The 10,786-nt window shown below is 30.8% G+C and overlaps 1 non-coding gene across 1 annotated transcript; it reads right to left on the bottom strand.

Moving 5' to 3' along the window:
* Positions 1-6,017: 6,017 nt before the first annotated feature.
* On the bottom strand, positions 6,018-6,124 carry LOC141572028 (U6 spliceosomal RNA). The gene has a single exon (XR_012497039.1). It is a non-coding gene; the product is annotated as a U6 spliceosomal RNA (small nuclear RNA).
* Positions 6,125-10,786: the final 4,662 nt, after the last annotated feature.

The following is a 10,786-nucleotide window of genomic DNA, read 5'->3' as shown; positions in this document are numbered from 1 at the left end:
TCCTTCTGTATCCTTTCTGTTAAGTATTTTAGTCAGAAATGGATGCTGTATCTGTCAAATGCTTTATCTTCATCTATTGATATAATCACGGTTTTTATCATTTATTTTGTTTATAGAATAATTTTCAATGAGTAACAACTTAAATTTTATTAAATAGCACCACAACTTCCTATTTTGATTGATGCAAATTATTAAACTTTGGCATGCAACACATCTGTGTGTCAGTTATGTGTTATTTCAGCTTTTAAGGTAGTTAAAAATAAACATGCGAAGTTAAATACAAAGGAAACCACTAAAAAGCATCTCAGTAAAACCATTAGGAATTTATAGGAATTTGAAAACTCCTGATTTACATAAATTTAGAATCATTTTTGTTTGTTTCTATTGAGATTCCTCATTAATGCTTAAAAAATTTATTGCACGAAAGCCTTCTTGGTTCACAGACCCATTTGAGAATTTTATCAAAACTTTGGTCCGTCTTTCTAGGAAAATATAATTATGCCTTTTACCTACAGACACTCAAATTTTGCATGCAGTTCTCATTAAGTTGATGAACAAAATAATTGAATTCCATAAAGTTTTTGAATGAAAATTTAAACCAATATTCTGCCACTTACAAACTGTATGATAGTCTAATGTTTAGATTTCTGTTTCATATATCTGTAAAATTAGAAAGGTAATTGTGCCTACATTATAAGTTTTTATGAAAAAGAAGTGGTGCGATATATGTAGCGTGTTGGGAACATAATATTTTCTGTCTCTATGTTTTTTCCTTGTGTACCTAGAATGTGGGTTCCTTTTATTCTTAACATTGTAATCAAGATTTTCTTAGCTTCTGTTGCTATTATTCATTATTTGGTATCACCTTCATGTTGAGAATTTTTATAAAATGTTACCAGTAATACTTTCTCCTAAATCTGATGGTGGAGCCAAATTAAAAAATAATTAAAATACGATCTTAATTAATAATATCTGTAATAATCATATTTTACACCTAGAAGGCTTGTGTAAATGGGAATTTTCTGCAATCTTTTAGTAAAGGGTGATTTCAGTTCTGAAGATCTGGAGTGAGAACCTATATCCTGGGTGGGAATCTATATTGTTCTCTTTGAATACATTGTTGCCCTATCTTTTCTCTATGTTTGAATCTTTTCTACAGCATTCTTCTCAGTAATTCATGTAGCTTTGCTATTCATTCAGACAGAAAAACTGTTTCCTGAAGCTGACGATCCCATATGAATACAAATCAGAGCAAATTCACAAAGACAGAGATTTTGGGGGGTGAGGCAGTAGAGCATAACAGAGAAGCCTGGACATTAGAATTGGACAAATTTAAAATTAAATCATTGATAACTAATCCAATGGTTATTTGTGAAGATTAAATGAGATGGTGAAGCTGAGGTACCTATCAAAGTAAGAGCCTTCACATAGTTGGTTCTCAATAAAATTTCCTTTCCATTAAAATTACATTGTGAATCAAATCATTAAAAATATAAGGTGGTTTTCATGTCTACAGGAATTATATGATAAATGTACTTAACATTTCCCTCAACATCCCTTATAAGATAACCCAAATACATTTAACTGGGTATGTCATACTCAATTCTTTCTTCAACATTTTTCATATTATAGGTTGTAGTATGACCTACCATGTTTTGTAACATAGATTACTTTTCTTAATATGGCCCTGTATATCAATGTATTTCTCACAAAACAGTTCACTAGACTCAAAAGAAATATCGCAAATGAGTACTATCTCGTGAAAATTCTAGAAACTAAATGACTATTAGTACAACTTACTTGGAAATATTTAGGCAGCAAAATCATATTTTTGATTTCCATTGAGTTAATTGTCAACTAGAAACACGCAGGCCTTCTCAGAAATTCAATGATCAATCATATTCAGAGAAATCAATATGTTTCACATAAATATAACCTCTAAGAAACCCTTATGGTAGATGTTTTCTTTTAAGAATACTACATTTTTACTTGTCTGATCCTCTCCAGCTCAGTCTCACTTTGTAACAGTATGCTTTTATAAGATAGCTCCCCATTGTAGTAACCTCATCTGTGTCCAAGAAGTAGAGTGGAGTTCATTCATTTTGTAGTCAATACCAATAAAGCAATAAAAATGTTTTCTTTTAAGACTACTGAAAAACTTCAACAGACCCATTGTCCTGAAAACTTTATTCACTACCTTCTAATATTAATTTTCTATGCTAAAGCTTGAGACTATATGCCTGTGCAACAAATGACTTTTGAGAGAAATATATGTAAATTATTTGAGTCAACAGATTGAGAAGGATTGTATTACAAGTTGATGAATAGCTTTTACATGAAAACAACTAGCTAAAATATACAAATCTCAAGGAATAAAATGCTTATGTTACTATATTATACCAAAAAAAAAAATTCAATTCAACCAAAATTTGGATAATCTTGTGTTATAAATTATAACATTTTTGTGATCTATGCTCCTTTTTGATGTCATTAAATGTTTCTACTCATGATCCTGTCTTCACAGGAATGCTATTAAAATGAGTTTGAGGATTTTTTGCTTTTCTTTTTAACGATGGGAAGAAAGTGTTTGAAAAACCTTGAAAACTTTCTTAAATGTTAAGAATTTGTTACTGTCCAATTTGAATTAAGAAGAAATTGCACTATTTTTGACATATTATATGAATGTTTCCCACCTCAATTTCTTTAAAATGGAAACAACAGGATCAGTGTCCACATCTTCAAATGTCATTAACACCTGTTGTTTTGGGGTGAATAGTGTCTACCAGAAAAGATATGTCCTAACCTCCAGTACCTCAAATGTGACCTTACTTGAAAATAGGGTCTTTATAGAGTTAATCAATTTTAAATAAGGTTATTAGGGTGGCCCTAATCTAATTTAACTGGTGTCCTCATAAGAAGGGGAAGTTTGTTATAAAATAAATAAGTCATGTGGATATAATGTACAGCGCAGGAAATTTTACCCAGAATCTCAGAGGGAGTATGGCTATGCCCCAGAGAGTTCAGATTTCAAGCCTCCCATTCTGTAAGAAAATAAATCTCTGTGGTTTTAAACTATCTGGTTTATGGTTCTTTGTTTCATCAGTCCTGGGAAACAAACACACTTATATTATAAAATCACATTTAGCACTGAATAAAGTTGTAGCATACATTCCAGCTCTAAAATGGAATCATATAATCATATAATTAATTCTATCAACAGAAACATAAATTAACCACTGGAAAAAAATACATTGATAATAATAGCAGTGAGTGGTATGAAAAAAATAAGTTATCTGAAACATATTTTTTTTTTCAAAAGGAGGGTACTAATGAATATAGGTCATCTGAAAACATTCTTAATAAAAATATATTTTATCTAATCAATAATACAAATCAATGTGTCATTAAATCTATTTTATTTGATAAAGTAAATATTATTTCATTGCAAACTGGAAGATGAATAAAAATTCACTAGTCCTCTTTTGGAAATGAAGCCACCACAATATAATGCTTAAATAGAATTTGCATTACTAAGGTTTGTATAATTCATAACCAATTTTTTTAATTAAAGATTCTTAGTAGTATATTCTACCTTGATAGGCCCTACAGATCATTTAGAAAAGAATAGAAAGGCCCTTTTAAGTGTTCTTTGATGTATAATAGGTAATATCAGACTCCCTATGGTTTTTGTAGAAAATTGTTTGCACGCATATAGTACTTCCCAGCTAAATTGCACTCTTGAGGCTATGATGAAAGCTACATATTTCAAAGTTTTCAGAGATATTGGCACTTCCTAATCTTTCATTTTTAAAATAGAGCCATTTTGTCCTTAGAATTCCATGATTTATTATTCTTACTTATATTTACAAACAATCAATGGCACCTGAGCATTGTAACAAAGTGTCATTTCAACCATAGCAAGGAACATAAGAGGTAGGGGAGGCAACATAGGCTAAGTCATACCTATTCTAGCTTGCCAGGAACACATAAAATTGTACACACATGAGCACATGACAATAAGAAGAGATTGGTGTTAATTTAAGGTTCATTGTTCACTTTCATTGTTCATTGAGATCATTTATTACCTATTTTTCATTCCAACATAGCATCCTTTACACAAACGTACACCATATGCTTTTATGCTTCTTCAAAGTTGTTTCCATAATAGCAAAGACAAAAGTCTAACTGCAAATACAGAAAAGGATGATAATAGTTAACATCTACCTAGCCTTTATTATGTGTCAGGCACTGTTCTAAGCTCTTCACATGAATTAAATCAATTAATATTCATAATAACCCTGAGACCATACCAAATACAAAGCAGGGGGGAAAAAAGCCATATGATCTCTCTTTGGGGTGCTCCCTTATCTAAGCATATTTCATAGTCATTCATGTGCTGACCAAGCAATTCAGACAAAAATGCAGACACAGAGAAAATATGTAATTCCTTATCTGTAAGGAAATCTGCAGCTGGAAATATGTTCCATGAGTGTCAAAGAAATGCTGCATCAATGTAGAAATGAAGTGAATGTCTCAATATGGCCAAATGCATGGTGTTGCTTTCTGGAAAAGCATGAACATGAAAGAGCAATGTGTTAGATATCTGGATATCTGAATTTTGACTTTGCCTCTGAATTTTTCTACTTGTATATATGTCTAATGGAAAAGTCACAATACCTTGGATGGACCTTTATTTTCCCACTTTATAAATGAGGAGGAAAGTTAAAATTTCTTTGATTTTTAAAATGTAATAAATGTACTCATTTGACATTTATTGTGTACAAACTGTGGTAGATGCTTCAGATACAAGGTGAATGAAATATCTTCACAGTGCTCATATTCTAATTTTCAACTCAGTATCATACGTTCTATAACAGTGAAGTCAGGTTATTATTAGAAGCCAAAGGAGAACATTTAACAGAGACTAGGTGAATTTTGATAGCCTTTCTGAAAGAGATGCCAAGAATTTGAGTCTTGAAATTACTTAGAACTTAACTATGTTATAGCTAGAAAAATATTTCAGACAAAACGATCATTTGTATTGTAAGGTATGGAGAAAGGAGATAACTGGGTTTATTTGGAGGATTCACATAATCAACTGTGGTTTATGTTTAAGGACTGATCCAGAAATAGAAAAAACAATGATTGAGAAAGTTAGTAAGAATGAGATAATAAAGAACTTGACATACTGTGCCCAATAATTTGCCACATAATATTTCCAATGTGTATTTCCACTAATATTTCCCAACATGTATTTTCTAGAAGTAAACTTAGAAATGGTACATAATACACTATATTTATAGGCAGAAAATACAAATTAGTATATTAATGGCTTCCAAAAATTCTGGAATGTGTTGCATTTTAACAAATCTCCCAAAAGTAATTCTCAAATGCATCTGAACATGAAAAAAAAATTAACATGAATGCTTATTGCAAAAGATCATGCATGCAAATTAAAAATGTATACTTTGATGAATAGTGTAACCAATAAAAGTGCATGTTTGTGTGTGTGTGTGTGTGTGTGTGTGAGAGAGAGAGAGAGAGAGAGAGAACAATACTTAGCAGCTCCCTTTCTGCCCACTTCTAATGATTATCCTACCGTACTCCAAAATGATTATTCTTATTCTTATTTCAAATGTCATATTTCTTTTTTTTCTGTTTTAGAAATTTATATAAATAAAATTTTGCAACTGATTTGTTTGTGGCCATTTTCCTTTGACTGAAAATTATACTTGTCATTTCATTCATGCATGCCGTTGTGAATATAGTTAATTCATTTTCATTACTGTATAGTACTCATTTTATGAAACTACCATAATTTATCCATTCACATTGTTTTTAAATTTTTTATTGGGGAATATTAGGGAACAGTGTGTTTTGCCAGGGCCCATCAGCCCCAAGTCATTGTCCTTCAATCTAGTTGTGGAGGGTGCAGCTCACTGGCCCATGTGGGACTCGATCCGGCAACCCCGCTGTCCAGAGCTCATGCTCCAACCAACTGAGCCATCTGGCCACCCAAAAATATGGAATGCATCATGAATTTTCATGTCATCCTTGCTCAGGGGCCATGCTAATCTTCTCTGTATCGTTCCAATTTTAGTATATGTGCTGCCGAAGTGAGCACTATCCATCCAATTCTTGGGGCCAGTTTGGGGCTCTTTAAATAATTCTACTATAATATTTACCATGTGTGCTTTGTGGCACACATGTACACAATTTTGTTGGGTATAAATTTTGGAGTCAAATTGTTTCATTAAATGATATGAAATGTCCAACATTAGTAAATATTAACAAAGTATTTTGCCAATTTATACTTCCACCAGGAGTATGTTAGAGTTGATATTGCTTCGCATCTCTGCCAACAAGTAATACTGTCACTATTTTTAATTTCAATCATTCTTGTTGTTTTGTGGTGTCTCAGGTGATTAATTTGCATTTCCCTGACTAATATGGAAGTTGAGTACGATTTCATGTAATTTGGGTTTTTATATTTTTTTTTGAAAATCCCTCTTTTTGTCTCTTGTCCATTTATAATTGGGTTGATGATTTGTTTTATTGGTAGTTTGATTATTTATTTCTACACCATTTTTATAGATGTGTAGTTGTCCTTTAAATGTTCTGAAGACTTGTGCTTTGTCAAATTACAAATATTATTGTATATGAGGAGGAAAATTCAGTATACGACTTAGTTTATACTTTCTCTCATTTTATAACTGTAAATCTCCATGTTTATAGCAGGTAGGAAGGAGTCAAGATATTTTGTAACCCAATTAATGCAGCACTATTTTATTGAAAAGATTATTTCCTTTCTTCTATGCAGTCCAATTTGTTTATAAATCAACTTGTCCACATATGATTAGTCTATTTTTTCTATATTCTGTCAGTCTGTTTTCCCATGTCTATGCCAATACTATAATATACTGTTTAAGCTCTGTATGAATAACTGAATGCCAGGTATACTAATTTTTATTTGTTTATAAAGCTTATAAAAATTAAGGTGAAGGTAATATCAAAATTGATGAAAACGTTAGGCAAACATCTATTTGATTGCTTAGGGGAAACTACAAAGTTACATTTTAGAGAATTATATGAATGGGAGTAATCTAGATTAAACTACAAGAAATTATTTAACTCTCTAATAGGCCAGGGAATCAAAGTTTCATCACTAATGTAAATTCAAGTTACACAAAGCAAACCATTCTGCTTGTGAATGCCTCAGTGAGGTGCCATTTTGAGATAAGACTGCAGACAGAAGAGCTCTAAAATAACTTTGGATATCAATAAAAATATTTTTTTTCACTCTGTTCTTTTTCAGGATCAGCTAGGTTATGTGTGGTCCCTTTGTATTACACACACACACACACACACACACACACGATATTGCTGAAATAAGAGAGTATTTAATGAGAATAGTTTGAGAAAAATTTATATATTTACAATATTAGATCCTCAAATTTATACTTATAGCTTATAACATATCCCTTCTTTTTTTTTTTTCCATCTGTAACATATTGTAGATTTATTTGTACAGGCATTGAACATCTTTTTTAGATCTATAATAATATTTGATGCACTTGATACAATTTTATATTACTTAATTAAATATTATTGTATAATTTAAAATATCTCTTTTATGAATTTTTATAGCTTATATATAGAGCCATAATTGTTTTTGTATATTGGCCTTGAGCCAGTGATTTTGCTAAATGCATTAAGTAATTCTAATAACGTATGTGTTGGTTCTCTGGATTTTCTATATCTGAATGATATAATCTATGAACAATAAGAATTTTATGTACTATTTTTAATCCATATGCATTTTTTCTTTCTATTGCCTTAAAGAACTAGATAGAATATTTCATGAAATATTTCTTCCTGTATCTTAGGATTTACTGCTGGAGTTGTATATTCTTATATGGGTCAAATGTATAGTGATATGTATTCATCATTATAGTATCATACAGGATATTTTCACTGCTCTAAAAATATTCTGTGCTTGACCTATTCATCCCTCCTCCTACCCCTCAATCCCAGGAAACCACTATTGTTTTTCCATAGTTTTGTCTTTTCTAGAATGTCATATAGTTGGAATCATATGGTATGTAACCTTCTCAGATTGACTTTTTAACTTGGTAATATGCATTTAACGTTCCTCCATGTATTTTCATGGTTTTCTAGCTTATTTCTTTTTAGTGTTGAATAATATTCCATTGTCTGTACATACCACAATGTTTTTATCTATCTTTTTTAAATATCTGTAAGTATTTGCAACAATATATTTTGGTTTATTGCTCAACATTTTATATTGATAAATATATTTGAAATAACATTATTTATGCCTATGTAGCCTAAAAAACTAATAACAGTAATTTAATATACATTTTTAAAGGAAAATAAGCTCTAAAAATATGTAAATATAACATTCAATGCTTATCACTCCAGACTCAAAATACTGATATCCTAAAGACTCTAACTCACTAAAATAATAAATGCTTTAAACTGGATTATACTTTATTAAAACTAAAAAGAACAGAAAAATAACTGAGAAATTACATATAACCTTTTTAGCAATGACAATTTTTTGCTTATTGACTAATTTATTCAGTTAGTGTATCATTCTTTTTGTGTTAAGTAATTATCAGGTCACAGAAAGCAGAAAAAAACTGTTTGACAGAAATGTCTATTTCTTTTTAATACCCTTGAGATCATTATCTTACTATGACCTCAGTGTTTTTGTAACAATTTCGTCTTTATTTATACTAAAATATATGAAATGTGCATGCTAATTTTAAAGCTTAGAAATAGAACATAAATTGATGATGTCTTTTCCTAATGGCTGAAAAGTGCATAAAATTAACTTGACTGATATGAATATACTCTAATAATACTTTATCAGTTTGTGTGACTAATGCTCCTAAATAATTTATATTAATAACTTGATTCTTATCTACAAATAACCAATCCCGCTTACCAGAGCTAGTATCTTCATAGCAAAAAAAATGTTGCCCATCTGTTGCAGATAAATATGCTTGGTGATGTAGGACTAAAGACATTTAAGAAAAAAATGTTAAGTCTTCAAGGAACTACAATAACACTTACCATATAGGTGAACAGGGAAGAAGTGGATAGAAGGGAAACTTGTAGATTTAAAGACATTCAAAGAACATTTTATGTTAAAAAATAAAGGGAACCGTTATACTACCAAATCTAGGAGTACACATTAGCATAGTAAAGTTTTAAAGAGGTGCATGTTAGAACTTTAGATTAAATACATAAATACAGGATCTAATATTTTTCTGCACCATAAAGGATTATCAAAGGCACAGTCTGAGTGTGAACCCCCCACACAAATATTCTTGGTGACTTCTCTTCATTGTCAACAGCCCTATACTGGATATTGTTATTCCTTAACCATACACCCTGCACAGAATTTACAACCTGCCAACTCTCACTTCTTACAACTCTTTACAGACATCTTCTTCTCATCCTCTGATACACACAAAGTGTGCTTGTTCAAAAAATCCCTGAGGATGCAGTAGAGAAATTATAATAGGTCTTATTGTAATAGTTCACACACCTAGAAAAATTCGTAACAGATCTGCTTGTCCTCCCACTTTGAACTAGCTTTCATCGCATTCACCATCTGATTCAGGAGTGATCCCACTGTATATCTTATGCAGAATGTGATGCCTTCATTTTCTCTCTTTTACAATCAAGCATGTAAGAATGATTTAATAATTTTAGTAATTTCATTTAAAGATAGGTCAAAGTTAAAAAAAAATAATAACAAAATAATTTTGCATGAGACATTCAGAGTAATTCACAGCTGGGTGCTATTCCACCATCCCTGCCTCCTCATTCTCCTCCTATCCTATGAAGCCAGATTTCTAGGCACATTTGACCTCTCAGTATTTACAGGACATTATATATATACATATGTATGTATATATATGTAAATGTATATATATATAGTTTGTTTCTACACATATATATGCATATATATAGTTTTTTCTACACATTTAAATGCACATATTTATTGTCTAAAATATCCTTTCTCACCCTCAATTGTATACTAGGCAAATGTCTCTTTAAACAGAAACAACATGAATATTATCTCTACTCTAGAACTACTGTCTCAGATCCATTTATTTCCATTTATCCATTAGAACTTACTACATTTATACCCACATTTCTATGGCACTTGGTATCCTCTTATCTTTGTTTGAGGTGATGCTGTGACACACTGAGTGAGAGTACTGCTTCCAGAGTCAGATGCCCTCTGAGTCTGAGTCACAAGTCTATCTCTTGATGAGATGTGCAACCTTGAATCTGTTCCTCAAAGTCTCTATGTCTTAGTTTCCCCACCTTTAAAATGAGCATAGTGATTTGACTGGCTTTAAAAAAAAAAAAAAAAAAAAAAAAATGAGCATAGTGTTTGTTATAGTCATTAAACTGTGAATTGTGTTAGCACACGTTCAATGATTTTAGCTATTATTTCAGGTTTTTATAAATATGCATTTCTCTCCTTTCTAATAAATTTTGTAAAGAAGGGATTTTTTTTATCATATTTCTATCATCAATGGCTATTACCTAGATATGAGTATGTACTCTAATAAATGTATGAGTGAAAGTCAGAGGAGACCGTAGAGGGTTTATAGTGAATATTAGTTTTCTATTTATATATATATATTATTTTAAATTATAGGAATTTGCCTTTTTAGTATATGAAAAATGGTTGAATATCAATAATTTCATACAGTTCAACCATGTATCTTATACAAAATGT

Source organism: Rhinolophus sinicus, linkage group LG05 (genome assembly GCF_036562045.2).
Source record: "Rhinolophus sinicus isolate RSC01 linkage group LG05, ASM3656204v1, whole genome shotgun sequence".
NCBI lineage: Eukaryota > Metazoa > Chordata > Mammalia > Chiroptera > Rhinolophidae > Rhinolophus > Rhinolophus sinicus.
Note: the sequence above shows the minus strand (reverse complement) of the source record. Positions and strands in the feature narration are given on the sequence as shown.